Source organism: Chanodichthys erythropterus, chromosome 4 (genome assembly GCF_024489055.1).
Source record: "Chanodichthys erythropterus isolate Z2021 chromosome 4, ASM2448905v1, whole genome shotgun sequence".
Lineage (NCBI taxonomy): Eukaryota > Metazoa > Chordata > Actinopteri > Cypriniformes > Xenocyprididae > Chanodichthys > Chanodichthys erythropterus.
Genome location: NC_090224.1, coordinates 38,443,931 through 38,459,828, shown reverse-complemented (window position 1 = coordinate 38,459,828; position 15,898 = coordinate 38,443,931).

Genomic DNA, 15,898 nt, shown 5'->3' with positions numbered 1-15,898 from the left:
AATCTCACGGCAATTCGTATGTATTTTACAGGGTGGCTAATTTATACTAATAGTGGATTGCACAGATTCTTTTCCCCCTTTGCTGGAGTTTATTGATTTTTCTATACAATGTTGTGTCGCTACCAGGTGTCTGTTAGATCACACAAGGACTGAATTGGCATCAAACATTTAAAACTGTGAAGAAACAAATAATCGATATACTGTTGGATAGATAGACACTAGGATTTGGGCTCTTTGTGCCATGAACTTTTCAATGACTCCATGTTTCTTTAAGCACTGAAAGATTATTAAAGCCTGTCTTGTGTCAGCGCCGATGGCCTCGTGGGAAGAGCACTGATATATAACATCATATTTTGTTGCCTCATTAAAAAGCTGCACAATACATATAAAATAAATGTCTTTTAATAATATATATTAGTTGTGTGTATATATATATATATATATATATATATATATATATTTTTTTTTTTTTTTTACATCCATATATAAATTTAATGATACAAATTGTTGTTCATGAATGTATTTTATAAGAATGCAAAAACATTTTTTTAATTTTGTATTTACATTTTTTTAAATTTTATAAAATTACTGTGCCCAAAGATTTTTTCAAGAATTATTTTTTGCTGCTTATACACTCACTCCACTTGTATGTCATACATATCATTTGTTGTTTTCTATTTAATGAAGAAGTGTGTTTTTAGTGGATTCTGAATTGTGTTTAACAAATAAAAGAGTGACTTTTATTTTCATCTGGTAACTTTTTACTATGGTCCACGAAATCTCGTGTCAGGAGTCATGCCGTCCCACTCAGAGATGTACAATGACTCGTCACCACAGTTACTGAAATCTCTCCAAATATAATTGTAAAACATTGACCAGTGAAATCAGGCATGGTTCCTGTGATCTCCAACATCCACAGCGTAGAGTTTCACAATCCAAATCACCTTGTCAAACACATATCTTCCTACACGATTACCAGACATTGAGAAATCATGTTTCACAAAATCCACATCTTCATGAAGAAACTTTGTCAAGCTAACATTTTGTTTTTTCCTTGGCACAAAAACCAGTTCCTCTCTAATTTCCACAGGCCCTAAAATATAAGATAAAGGAGCATCACTGAAAAAGACTAATAAAAAAACCCACTCAAACTTTATGCCAGAGAAAGGGTGATAAAAACATTCATTTATATTCTCTGCTGTGGTTTTTAAGCAGAGAGATGATTGACAGCAGCATATTCACTGTAATCCTGATTAGTCCTGATACTGACACTGTCAGGACAGTCCAATTTCTTGTGGAAATTCACCACTGCATAATTCAGATCCTCAGCAGATGTGATGCAGCACTGAGAGTAACCAGTGGCTTTCTGAACTGTAGCGTAAACACAGTCAGACGAATCAGAGGGGTTTGTGGGTAATTGTTTGTGAGTGTCTTTAATCTCCTCATAATCGCAGCCAATTTGAGAAACCTGAGGAGAGACAGAGAAATTATTTACAGCTCTGAAGATCATCAGGATTGAAGGCATTAGAGATTAATATCATTATGAATAAAAATCAATACAGTAACTGGACTCATCACTTCATGTTCTCCTGGTCCAGTCTGAGATGATGAATCACCGCCTGTCAAAAACAAGCATCCTAAATTAATGACATTACTGTATATCACAATTCAACACTGATGTTTTGTGTAAATGTTTTCACACATCATCAAGTATCTGTATTTTGCTCATGTCTCATTGCAGTCTAGGCAACACTAATAATACAGAGAAGACTCGAAAAGCTAAGCTCTCTTAAAATTCTGGCTCGCAAATCTTGAGTTGGAGTCCTCAATACGATCTCTCAAAATGTGAGGAGGCCTAGCAACACTCGATACTTAAGATTAGTAGACAGGAAGGCTCTGTAGAAGAATTTTATTCTCTTGATTTATAAAATGATGCTTTCTGTTTGATAGTAAGAGGTTCTTTTAGGCTTAAAAGAGCCTTGGATTCCATCCTTTTTATGTAAAAAAAGGAGCATTAGGAGTCTTTGGTCTTTGAGCCGCAGGGGAGTCTATATTTTATGTGTTTAAAATAAGACCTTATTTTCCTGTATAGTTTTCCGGGCATGCAGTCAGGAAAAAGTAGGGTTTTTTTGGGCAAACTGAAGTTGATAGGCTGGCTAGTGTGCAGGCCACAAAATGGCCGCCTCTTAGCCGCCTGTTGTTAAGAAGTAGCTTCTCATCTGCTGTGTTCTAGGTTAGTTTGAGTTGGCACTCGTCATTTCAGTTATTATGCATGTTTAGGTCGGCCTTAATTGGCCGCCTGATATTGTTTGCTTGTGAGCTTCGCTTTCTTTCTCTTTCCATGAGATTTGAAGGTGAAGCCCAGGCTTCACTAGGCTTGTGGCCCTGTAAGAAGGCCTGTAGCTTAGCGGCCAGGCCAGAGCTAGGTTTGGTGTGTTATTTGTGTATAACCCTATGTATACTATCCCTTGTCAGGTTGTATAGTTCCTAGTTCTGGTCTCCTCCCGAGGGAGTTGTCAGGCCATATGCACATTATCCCCTTACTATGTAGGTGCAATTGTTGAGTTTAAACAGCTAGGTTGTAGACTGTTTTTTAGACTCTCTGATGCTGTTATCTCAGGTGGTAGGCCCTTATCTTTGTGTAGATAAGTCATGCTGTGTGTGCAAGGCCCCACTTTCTAGAACTTTTATGCTAGGGAAAATGTTTTTTTTTCCTCTGAGCCACTTGTTTCTTTAATCAAGTTTGAGTTAACGTTGCTAAGGTTAGCATTCGTCGTCTATGGCTCAGTACAGATTTGAGAATCTGTATGGAGAGAATTATTTTCCTCTTTGAAAACAGCATATACATCAAAGCGCTGCATTTGCTTTTGAAGTTCTAGACTTTTGCCCTACATCGTATGTGAGCTTACTTATGCTGCCACAGGTTAGCACCTGTTCCCATAATAGCAGGCTTTTTTATGTAGCCGCTATGGGAGACGCTGGTGACCTATATTCCCCATTAGTAGGTTTATTGGTGTTAGTGAGTGCATCACCTGTTAGATTGCATACTCAGGGTAGTATAGAACCACTTTTTGAGAAAAGCTGGTTTGTATTAGCTCCCTTTTTGTGATCTTGTTAACAGCTATATTGCATATAACTTTGATCGTAGGCTCTTATGGTTAATTAGCCTCCTTCTACTTAGCAATTGTTTTTATAACAAGTGCTGTTAGCTGATCATAGTTTGCTCACATAGTGTACAGCATTTCACGGGCTGAAGCCACGTGTCATTAGAATGGTAGGCCCCAACAGGCCTCTTTTCTAGTTCACATGCTGGCACAGTCTGTGTTTCATTTCCACAGTTGCTGAACGCCACTTGTCGCTGAGATTGTAGGCCCCATTAGGCCTCCTTTTTAGTTGATTTGTTGGCAGGATGCTTTGAAAAAACCTGACCACCTTAAAAGGCCACTCCCCACCTCGACGGATAGGCCCTAATCAGGCCTGTTCACGTTGGGTGGCAGCGTTCTATGTATTTCTTCTGAGGAAGTTTCAATGCTAAATACATGGCTTTTGGGTGGACTGGTTATGGCAGCTGCTTGCTGATGCCATATGTTTAAAGGTTGCTAAGCCCTATGGGCCGCCCTTTTTCAACCTAGTGGTATATGTTGATGTGTATTTCTCTCTGAGAACCTTTATATACACTTCTGGTTGGCCAGGTGCCCAGATGATATTTAACCTCCTTGGTGTCGGTTATTTATTATTACTGAGTACACTGCTCGTTGGATTGTGTTGGGTAGATTATCATACGGGCGCTTTGCAGTCTCCCATGCTGCCGTTGAAGTTGCTTGTCTGCTGCAGCCAGACAGGTGTTCAGGGTGGCCCCTTCAGGCCACTTTTTGAATATACTTCTGTTTCACATATAGTTACTATCATGCTGTAGGCTCCTCTTTGGCCTCCATGAGTACATGCCCATTGCATGGTCTACCTGTTAGGTGAGCTTTGTACTTCCCCTTTGGGTTTATGTTGTAATAGTGCTTAGCTCCCTAAGCTGATCATGGTGGTAGGCCTTATCAGGCCTCCTCCTAAGATTCAGCCCCAGGCTGGTTCGTGCTCCCCTGTATCAGGGTTCTCTAGCGCACAGCCTCCTCAGTGCATTAATTAAGCACTGAGTAGATCCTAGGATGAGTGGTTCATCTCCCCTCAATAGGAGGGTTCATAGCACTCAGCTGAGTTCTGCTCTCCAGGATGCCCATCTCTACGCGTGGGTCTGAGTTGCTTCTGCCTTTCTGCAGTCACTCTTACCTGCTCTCTTCTATGAAGAATGCGTTATGGAGATTCTGTACTCAGACAGGGTTGGCCAAGACTAAGTTTGTCCTATGACAGACCAGGTCGGCCTCCCTGGTGGCATTAGGGGTAACTTCGTTCCCCTCTAGTGACTGGACGGGGTTCCCTTCGGTTCCCTGGCCTCATTCCCTTAAAGAAACTACTTTGTCTGTGGAAAAGTTGGTTTCAGATGCCTCTAGCGGCCTTAGTAGGCCTTCTATCTCTGGAAGGCCTCTGTTGGCACAGCTTGGGCTGTTGGCCATAGGGAAAGCCTGGTGTGACCCGAGGGTGAGTTGCTAAGCTTTTCCTTCGAAACTGCTTGACGTTTGTCAGCCATATTATTTGGCATGCACTCTCCTCAAGCATGGCGGCGTGGGTATATCGTTCCCCAAAGCGCAATCAGCGCAGAGTTGAAGTTCCCTTTCGAAAGGGAACGTCTCAGGTTACGTATGTAACCATGGTTCCCTGAGAACAGGGAACGAGACTCTGTGCTTTCCTGCCATGCTTCGGGCTTCCTGCCTGCAGAACAGTCCCTCAAGACGATAGATGTCTTCTGTCTCTCCAGGCGCTCCCTTTATACTTCTGGGTCGCACCGTATGACGTCATAGGCTGTCGCCGGCCAATAGGGATTGGAGTTGTTGGATAGTTGCTTTCAGACACCTGGGTCACGTGACGTTCTTCAAAGCGCAATCAGCGCAGAGTCTCGTTCCCTGTTCTCAGGGAACCATGGTTACATACGTAACCTGAGACGGTTTCTGCATATAAAGTAGTTAAAAATGAGTTTTACCTCGAGAATGATGCTTCTTACAGAGAAACAGGAATGAGAGTCCAGCGATGATCAGAACCAGAAGAACCAGAACCAGAGGGATGATCAGAGAAGAACCTGAAAACACAGGAGAAATAATCAGAGAATCTGATCACTTTGAGCTGAATATCAGATCAGATCATGAGCGTAGCTTGACGTTTGGAGGAGGATTGACCAGACCATGATACTGGATTTTCAGGGTTGCCAGGTCTGAGAAACAAAACCAGCCCATGGCATCGCCAATCAAAACTATCCCCAAAAATAGCCTAATGACCATATCCCAAATCTCAAATCTCAAAATATGCCACTCCCATACCTGCAATACATATGTTACAGTCAGTTGAAATGGTATACAGTCAACTACAGCTGAAAGACTCTCGGTGTCCCTATATAAAACTTCACATCTAGCACAGATTTATCATTGGTAGAATGTAAAATATTTCAATTCAAGCTTTTCAGTCAAACACAATTTATGCAATATGTCAAATTTTTAACCCGTGGGGGAAAATTTAAACCAGTTTTTAGGTTTCACATTGTACATTCATGCTCACAGTTTAAATAATGATCTTGTCTCACGTGTGCATCAGTTGTGTTTGTATATAACTGAATGTACCAGATAGTTTGTCCTAAATAGACTTTTTGAACCATTTATAACAGCAAGTATGGGAAAATGGCATATTTTTCACAAAGCTGCTAATAATAAATAAATAAATAAATAAATAAATAAATATAGATAGAAAGAAATATAAAAAACAAAGCAAGTGAATAAATATATAAATTATTATACAAAGAAATGTAAAAAAGGTGTATATCTTTATTACTTTATTTATACATAATTGTATTTTTCCACATTTATTTATTTATGTATTTACTTATTTCACATTATTAAACATTACGATATGGACAAAGAAATGTATAAATATATAAATGTATAAATAAATGTGGAAAATAATTAAATGTGGAACTAAATAAATGTATAAACATTTTATTTTGTTTTATTTTTTTACATTTCTTTGTATATTTATGTATTCATTTATTATTTCAGCAGCTTTGGCATTCCATGACAAACCATTATTATTTATTTTACAGTTGAAAATATGATTTATTTTTATGTTTAGTAATATATTTCAGCTATAGGGGCGTTACACCCATTGATCACATGTTTGTATTTCAGCACAAGATCACCTGATGATGTGTTCAGAGACGAAGTTCTGGAAACGCCTGTGAACGCTGAAGATTGGACTGATGAGAAAGCAGCAGATGATGAAGATGATGGTGATGATGATGTCTCTGAGAATTTTGTTATAGAAATTTAATTAATAAAATTAATTTCTAAAGTATGCTTTTTCACACCCAGAACTTAAAACTAGAAAAAATGGTTGCAATACATTTTCCTTGTCTATTTGGAGCACAACAATTGAAAAGTGCATTCATTTTAGAGTTATTCAAAAAGTGCAAAGTGCATGAAACTACTCAAAAACTACTTGGTTTTACTTCACATGCAATTTGCACTTTGCACAATGTAATTTATAAAATAATAAATGTTTTGCTAGAGTTCTTCAGTCTGTACTTAATTCAGTGTGCAGCGAGGAACCTTCTTGATCATTTTCACACACAGAACTTGACATCATTTTCTAAAGTTGAAGAGACATGTGACTGATGTCATTCACACATTGACAGGACTGAATGTTTAGGCTCCTCCCGAACCTATGTTTGGAACTACATATAATACAATATATACAGTAGCAGTGTTGATGAACTCCCTTAAACTGCAGTGAACTATAGTACAAGTGTGGTAAAAGAACTGGCAGCAGAAATTAGGTCAGCCGGAACCGGGAACACTTCCTACTGCATCCAGATGACCACACCTGTACTAACATTAAAAACTGTAATACTGTGTCCAAATGAGCACTAATGCTGCAACACCAAACACTGCAGTGATACGAGATGAACACACACTGAGAACTAAAACCTGCTTCAAACTGCATCAGATCTCCAGGTCAACATGCATCATCACACTGATGAAGAAACATCAAGACGCTGACAGAGACACTGTAAGTTCCTCAGGAACAGTAAGTAATAAGAATGTGAAAGCAATTATCTATAACTGTATGGAACTGAAATATTAGAGTGGTCACATTTATAGAGTGAACTGAAGAATAAATCAGTCAAACACACAAACACTGTTCGCCAGAGGAGAACTGGCTCCCCGACTAAGCCTGGTTTCTCCCAAGGTTTTTTTTTCTCCATTATAACAACTATCTGCCACTTGTTTGCCACCTGATGTCACCTGATGGAGTTTGGGTTCCTTGCCGCTGTCACCGTTGGCTTGCTTAGTTGGGGACACTTGACATTTGATATTCAATAGTATTTTTGACATTGCTTTGATCTGCCTGCATTGACACTCTTATTTAAGAGCTGCTGTGCAGCATTTTTCTACACAAAGATGCACTTTTACCTGCATAGACTGAATCATACAAACTGCAGTTTGTTTTATTCTTCCTCTTTTGAACTGCAGTTTGTGGTTTTGTTTTTTAAAAAAGAACATCTAAATTAAAATAATCCAGTTGTTAATCCTGCTTGAACAGAATCAGCTTCAAACCTCAGTGATTTTAAGCAACATGATGAATAAGATCCAGTGATCTGCTGAATAGATGTTAGTCGTGGTTTTCAATGAGCTTGAGAAAATCATCCGTACCTGTAACTCTGATCAGGACTCGTGTGATGAAGCTCTTGTGTCCTTGATCAGACTGAACTCCACACCAGTATTCTGAATGTTGTTCAGTCACATGACTGATGCTTCCCGTCAGGAGCTGCTCTTCTCTGTCATCATACAGCCGGATCTTTCCCTCAGGACTCCATCTTCTGCTCTGATTCACAGACGTCTCTTCAGCACAGAGATCATCTCCAGATCTCCAGCAGAGAAACTTCACATCTCTACTGTGGAATTGTGGGTATTTGCAGCTGATGTTCACAGATCCTCCTGCAGCAGCTGATAGACTGATGCTCTTCACACAACAATCATCTGTTTGAGATCCAAATAAAGAGCAGCAATGTTAGAATTACCAGATAAATTCATGAATTCTGTCAAATAATGCAGAAATGACTGAAAGCGTCTCACCGTCACTGATGTCCAGATTAAACTCAGAGAAGAAACTGTATTCTTCAGAAACTTTGACTGTAATCTTATATTCTCCAGAGTCGTTCTCATTCAGCTCTCTGATAAACAGACGTAAGAGACCTGCAGATCCGTCATCATGAACGGAGAATCTGTCATGTTTCCATTCTGCTGCTCTGTTAGTGTTTATTACAGTCAAACATTGATCTGCTCTAGATTTACAGACATATTTCTCACGGTTCTTGTGTTTCTTCTCATATTTGAAGTTTATAATGATGTTTCCTCCTGAATATCCTCTCACGCTCCTGATTTGTTGAGCTGTTAAACACAAATCCAGATCATTTGTCATTTTGTTCTGAATATAAACACATTTATCTGTCACTTTGCTGCAACATTTGATATGAGTGTAAATCTTCCATCAGGAGATCAAAAGGTTATTGATGGTGTCTGATATGAGTTAGACGTGTGAACGGCAGTAATTACAGTCAGTGTTGAGTATCGTGATGTTCTGGAGATCGTCACGGGTTTGAGGGTCTCAGTTACTCACCTGTTACAACCTTCAGATTCACTTCAGTGATGGGATCTGGTCCATAGAGCTCAACTCCACAGTAGTAGATCCCAGAATCCTGTTCACTCAGATCTCTGATGGTCACAGTGAAGACTGCTGATCTTGTGTCGTCATACAGAGAGAATCTATCATTCTGAACCCATTTATGTTTATCATCAGTCTTGATTTGATCTGTGCATGTTAACCACTGTCCTTTACAAAAATACTTTACATTTTCTGTGTAATATTTATCATATCCACATGGGATCGTGACTCCTCCTCCTGAATATCCCGTCACGCTCATGGAGATCACGACACCTACAACAAACCAGCATTTAATACAAGACTAATATATACTGAAGTGAGATTCATTTTAAAGTGTCTTTAAAGGTAATTTCACCATGTTAGTTCTAGATAAAGACTTTTGTTCATTATTTAATCTCTGTTCTGCTTCTTCTGATGTGATTGTTGATCAGGACTTGAGTTCAGATTCTTACCAGGAATCATCAGCAGAGTGAAAGTCAAGATGATCTTCATTCTTCTCCCTTAATAAATGATCTTCTCTGTCAGTAGATTCAGTTCTTCTGAAGCTCTCGATGTGTGTTCAGATGAGTTTTGAGTGTTTCTTTCCTGGTTACATGTTCAACATGAAGTGCTGAATGTGACGCCCACTTCCTCTGAGAGAGAAAGGATGCAGTAACCAGTTAATAATAAGCATATTCCTCCTTTAACCTTGATTATATTAGACCCTTTAAAATTGACACTACATCAGTTGAGCTCATACCATTTACTTTACCTTTGACTGATAGCCAGATTGCCATTTTGGCCTGTCCAAACTAAAAATTAAGCACCATGTGGATTTGCTTTGTACATTTTATACTTACAGGTCTATGAATAAAAAGTATAGGTGAGGACATTGATCCTAAAATTCTACACCATTCTTCCAATTGAGATAAAAAAGCTTGAACTCAACCACAATAAAATTAAAATTCATGAAAAAAAGTTTCTGTTTGTCCACAGAATGGACACCCCTCCTCTACCTGTGGATCAAGGTGTGCTCTGTGTCTGTTTGTAGATATTAAACCTTGGAACAAGCCTATAAACATAACGAGACATGAACATGAAACTACAAAATAAGACATGAAACATGACCAAAACCAAAACTAGATGTGACAATCAATTTAAACTATTTGCACATAATATTTATTAAACATATATTCACTCTCATTTGTGTCTAATATGTCAAAAATGCTAAACGTTTCTTGTCTCACATTCAGTTATGAATTACATTAATCATATAATATTAATCAAATAATAGCAAGTTTTCAATTTAATTTTAATTTGTTGAGTAGTTTGCGTCAGTGGATATTACTGTTGGTTGCTGAATATTTCAATCATAAATCATTAAATATTAAATGTTTAGCTTCTTTCTCTGCTAAAATGAAAGTGTCACACTGGAATTCACACTTGTGTTCTGTGAACAGGAAGCCCCGCCTTCTTTGATTTGATTGGCCAGCTCACTCATTCTGACAGTGATGAGCGCTGAGACCACTGAGGCAGACCAGTCTAAAAATTTAATTTTAAAAACATTCTGTCATCCTAACAACAAACAGAGCTGTGCATGATGGAGTACAGCAGAACGACAATTTGTCCATTTCTAATGATTGAGAAGTTTACAGTGGTTACGGCCCTGCCTTAAAGTAATCCTCACTGACGCTGACTTTCCAAGTCCACAACAGGATTGTGCAACAGAGGTTCTTCTCTTACCCAAAGGTCTCGCACATCCTTGAGATTCCTTGATTTACTTACATTTTTCCAGGCTTTCATCACTGAGCGATAGAAAGGTGTCAATCCAGACAAATCAACTCTTGTGTTGTCCATAAGGAAAAGATGTCGGTCTAGCCCCATGATGCCCGCTTTTCTCAGGAGGACACAAGCTACTCCAGCCCAGCTTACATCTTCTCCATAAAGTAGTGTTTTGCTGTCTGAAGTCTAAAAGTCTTTATTCTGCTGTTAATGTCCACCTTCTTGTCTGGGCAGATATAACACAGAAGCTTTTAGCCAATGCTGACCAGACCAAAGAAACATTTTCCACCAGTTCCTCTTCTAAGACAAGGTTGTTTCAGACTAAAACTCTTCCATGTATGATAACTGGGGAGCAGCCAATGCCAGCTTGAACAAAACCTTTTCCACCAGGCATTCCCAATTATTCCTCTTATATTCCTCTCTTCCTAAAAATACCCCCAAATACTTTAGCCCAGATCTTCCCCACAGTAATCTACCTGTGCCAGACATCTGCTGGGCTGGAATATGGTGTGCCCTTTGACCTCAGGTGGGCTGTGAGCAAAACAGACTGTTTTAGTGTTGAGCCTTTTATAATCAGCAGTGTTTGAGAGCTTAAACTGTCTGAAGCATCAGCTAGTGTGTTTGTCTTTCAGTGATGCCATCTGAGATCATGATGTATTCCTCCAATCTCCTGCATGGTTCAGGTTTCTCCATTATGATCATGAAGCTGCTCTCATACTGCAGACATACTCTAGATCTGGACTGAACAGGAACAGCAGGATCTGCGTCTGCCGATTTAGAGATTAAAGGTTTTTCTAAAATGAAGAACAGTGAATATCAATCTATTTGAAACATCTCACCTGATGGGTTGTTCTTTACGGTGTCTGGAGGAGAAGACTTCATTTCGCTCTGATGCTCTGAGCTGGTGAACATGTGATTGACACGACAGGCTTCGTCTCATCTGTCGACTCCATGATAGAGTCAGAGAACATCATTTCTGAGGTGAAGCTGATCAGCCCGTCGACAGAGACTCAACTTCACTGCACTCAGTGAACAACACAGAAGCTGCTGACATGATTATGCTGGACACAATGGACCTCATTCATGAAGTACGAGCAGAACCAGGATAATTTTGCTGGTTGCTGCATTTTTATATTCAGTAATATTCTTCAAAATGAGATACTAGTAACACTTTACTGCTGTGGATATTCCTAATCATGGCAACCAAAGTGTCTCAGCTGGAAAAACACTGCGCTCTCAAGCGCCACCAGCTGGCCGTTTTCAGAAGAGCGCCAGGCATTTCTCAGCTGGCTAAGAATGCTTTAGTGGACATGTTGCCTTTCACACCTGCTGCACTGTGACGTCATGCTCGAGGTATTCACATTTGTTGTATATATTGCTTTACTGGATATGATGGGCAGTTATGGTAATATTCTCAATTACACTGATTTCTGTTTTAAACATGGATTCATATGCCATCCTAAGGAGTTTCACACAGTTGTTAATGCCAAACCTCAAAACATGGTGAAATTGGATTCTTTCACACTATTCTGTGACATTCTCTCTCTCATCCCTGTGTTTAGAAACTATTCTATTAGAGATCATAAATGTAACAACATCAGCATATTAGAAGTGTCTTCATTGATATTCTTCATCCAGATCGACTCAGACGTCACCATATTGTTAAAGATTTTAAGATTTTAAGGACTTGAAGGAGATTACCTTACTTTTCCAATTTTCCCTACAGTAAAAGAACTTAATTTTAAAATGATGAATGACATATATCCGTCCAAAGAATTCCTGAGGTTAGAATTTGATATTGGGGGAAATTCTGTGAGAATGACATTGGAACTACTGAGCTCATCTTTTTTGACTGTAACTACTCAAAGTTGTTCTGGTCTCAGTTTTACAACAAAATCCTGAATCATCATCCATGTAAACCCCATTAGCTGTATCAAGTTACATTATGTGTCCTCAAGAAAGATTGTACACAACACTAACCTTTTCAGATTTGCTAAATTCTTCATTCATAAATGTAAATTCAACAATCTTTGTAAAATCTTTGAAGTGACTCCCATGAATGCAGAATTGTGACGAATGTTGATCTCAAGTGACGTAATAAAAGTCACATTAATTTTGAAATGACTGTTCAGACTGAGGTTACAATGCAAAACATCGAAAAGATCAAATTCCATGTTTTTGTGCTATTCAGAGTCACAATGGAGAATAATAATCTGATTTGACCCTCATTTACCTGCAGTCTGCACCTTACTGTATTTAATAGTCAGTGTTGGGCACGTTACTTTAAAAAAGTAATTAGTTATAGTTACTAGTTTCTTCTCACAAATAGTAACGGAGTTAGTAACTGAGTTACATCATTATAAAAGTAACTAATTACCAGGGAAAGTAACTAATGCATTACTTAAAAAAACTGTGTTCGGGCCGATTACCGAGCTCGGAGCCCTCTCCCCGGACAGCACGCCAAATACTTTTACCAATTAATTTACCTGACTTATTTGTAAGTGTGAACTCGTGAATTAAATATAAGTCTAAGAATAAATAATTCTTGATCCGACTCGTGACTCATGATCCGGTCTTGCTTATGAAATTTCTCTGTACTGTCATTAAAGAAAATTTAGTTTCATGTTTATGTTTAAATAGTCCTATGTTATGTTTTAAATTCATTTACTTAATTATGAAAAGTTAACAGCATGAGTAAGATGCATCATAAGATGCGCAATATATCGGGAGACATGGAGTGGGTCAGACACGATTTTGACCACTTCATTAAGTTTTGTTTTATAGAAAGCCTCTCTTTAAAGTGAATTTTGTTTTGTAAAAAATTTTATCTTAATTTTAAAGGTGCCCTAGAATTAAAAATGTAATTTATCTTGGCATAGTTAAATAACAAATGTTCAGTACATGGAAATGACATACAGTGAGTCTCAAACTCCATTGTTTCCTCCTCCTTATATAAATCTAATTTGTTTAAAAGACCTCCGAAGAACAGGCGAATCTAAACATAAAGGTGTGTTTATGCGGCCTCGTAATTCCTGTAGTTACGAGATTCCTGCTTGTAAAAAGCGTTCACATCCCCGTAGAGCTCATAATTACAGCTTGTAAGGTGGGAGTTTTCTGAAAGCTCCCAGATGTACCACGTGGCTGCTATACCACCTGACCGCTGTAGATTCGTTAGGCATTGATAGTGGTGCCATGGAAACGCATAATTCCCAGTCAAAGGATGTGAACAGCTCCGAATACAACATCACGTGTTGTCATCTCAAGATTTCGGTAAATATGAGGTGGCGTGAATGCAGCATGTTACGTAACAGTTGGGGTGTACACCCCAAATATTTGCATATGCCAGCCCATGTTCCCAACATTATGAAAGGCATTAGACAAGGAGTAAGTCATCAGACTAGGTAAGCAAGCAATAACAACAGCGAAAAATGGCAGATGGAGCAATAATAACTGACATGATCCATGATATCATGATATTTTTAGTGATATTTGTAAATTCACTGTTAGACATTTCTGTAATTTCTACAGTTATTTACCATATATCACCCAGTATTATACTGCTAATTCTCTTTACAGTAAATAACTGTGATTCCCTTTGCATCATGGGAATTTTCTGTGACGTTACACACTAAATACAGCGATTTACTGTATTTTTTAAATTTGCAGTATACTACTGTATTTGCTGTAACGGATCCTCTGGCTCCATTTTTTTATTTTCCTCTTTTTGTACATTTGGTTTGACATTATTTGGCTTACACCACGTGTCTAGTACGCTAACAGCCCGCGGCTGTCTTTATTGGACACATTGAAGCTACCGGACCTTTACAAAATGCAAACCTGTTTACCCCTTGTGTCAGAAATAGCGCGAGCGCTTGGACTCGGAGTACCTTACATATAGCGGGGCATCAGTAACGTTATACTGTCTGGGATTTGTCGTGTCGCGCCGGAGCATTCAGTACAAACAACAGTGATTGTAATGGGCTCTGTCTTTTTGTTGAATCGCGTCGTTCGCGTCCGGGATAGAGACGGAACCAGCGCGGCAGCGCCACAGTCACCCCGTGAAGACTTATCCCCGAGAGAGAGAGAGACCAGCAAACAAGGTAAAAAAAAAAAAAATCTTTACCACGGTAAACTGCGTTAACGTTTCATTTGACAAAAGATTTTGTTAGATTATGGAATTTAATATTTACTACAATTTATGTATGCGTGTTTTAAAGGTCTTAACTGCAACAAAGCGCCGGTGACTGCTAGCAAGATTTCTGAGGTAAGCTGTAACGTTACTTGAAATCATATTGTTACTTAAATGACTTAACAAAAGCAATGTTTTCTGCCTATATTATTGTAATACTGGTTTAAAAGCGCGCCACAGCGACAGTTTGCGGGCCATAAAGTTCATTGTCATCGTCAGTAGTGTATAGCTGAAGCACAGCTAATGCATCAGTCACTAGCATTGTTGAATTAGCAATATGTGAAGCAAGCAGTGGATTCACTGGTGAGGACTAGGTAGCATTATAAATTTGCTAACTTTTTTATCAAATAAGTGACTTTGCATCATTTCAAACATTTTATTTATTACATAGCAAATGAACCAATCAGAAGATGGACCATTTTCTATGTTCAGTCTCACCAGATTACATTTATCGAGGTAAGCACTGCATTAAAACTCTCACTAAATCATTCATACCAAATCTAGCATTCTAAACAACTTTAGTTTATACTTTTGAATTATTTTGATCTTTTATTAGGCCGAAGACTCTTCCATTGCAGTCCCAACTGACCAGGAAGGTCCTAATATCAGCGCACAGGTGGGTTAACTACTGTAGGGAGGAGAAAAATCATCACATAATGATTTCTTGCATGCGTCTTACTGTTTATTTATCTCACACAGCTCCCCCTTCCCTCCAGATAGGCTGAAATTGGCTAAATCGTTGATTACAATCTTTCTCTCTACGGATCTCAGCATTTTTGGACAGAATTTAGGATATGTAAGTATTAATTTAATCTGGCATAATTTAATTTACAGTTCAGCTGAAATTTTTTAATATGCTATTGACAAAAAGATGTTACTTAAATATATATATATATTATATATATATATATATATATATATATATATATATAAAAATATTCTTAAAGGGTTAGTTCACCCAAAAATGAAAATAATGTCATTAATTACTCATCCTCATGTCGTTCCACACCCGTAAGACCTTCATTCATCTTCAGAACACAAATTAAGATATTTTAGTTGAAATCTGATGGCTCCGTGAGGCCTGCATAGCCAGCAATGACATTTCCTCTCTCAAGATCCATTAATGTATTAAAA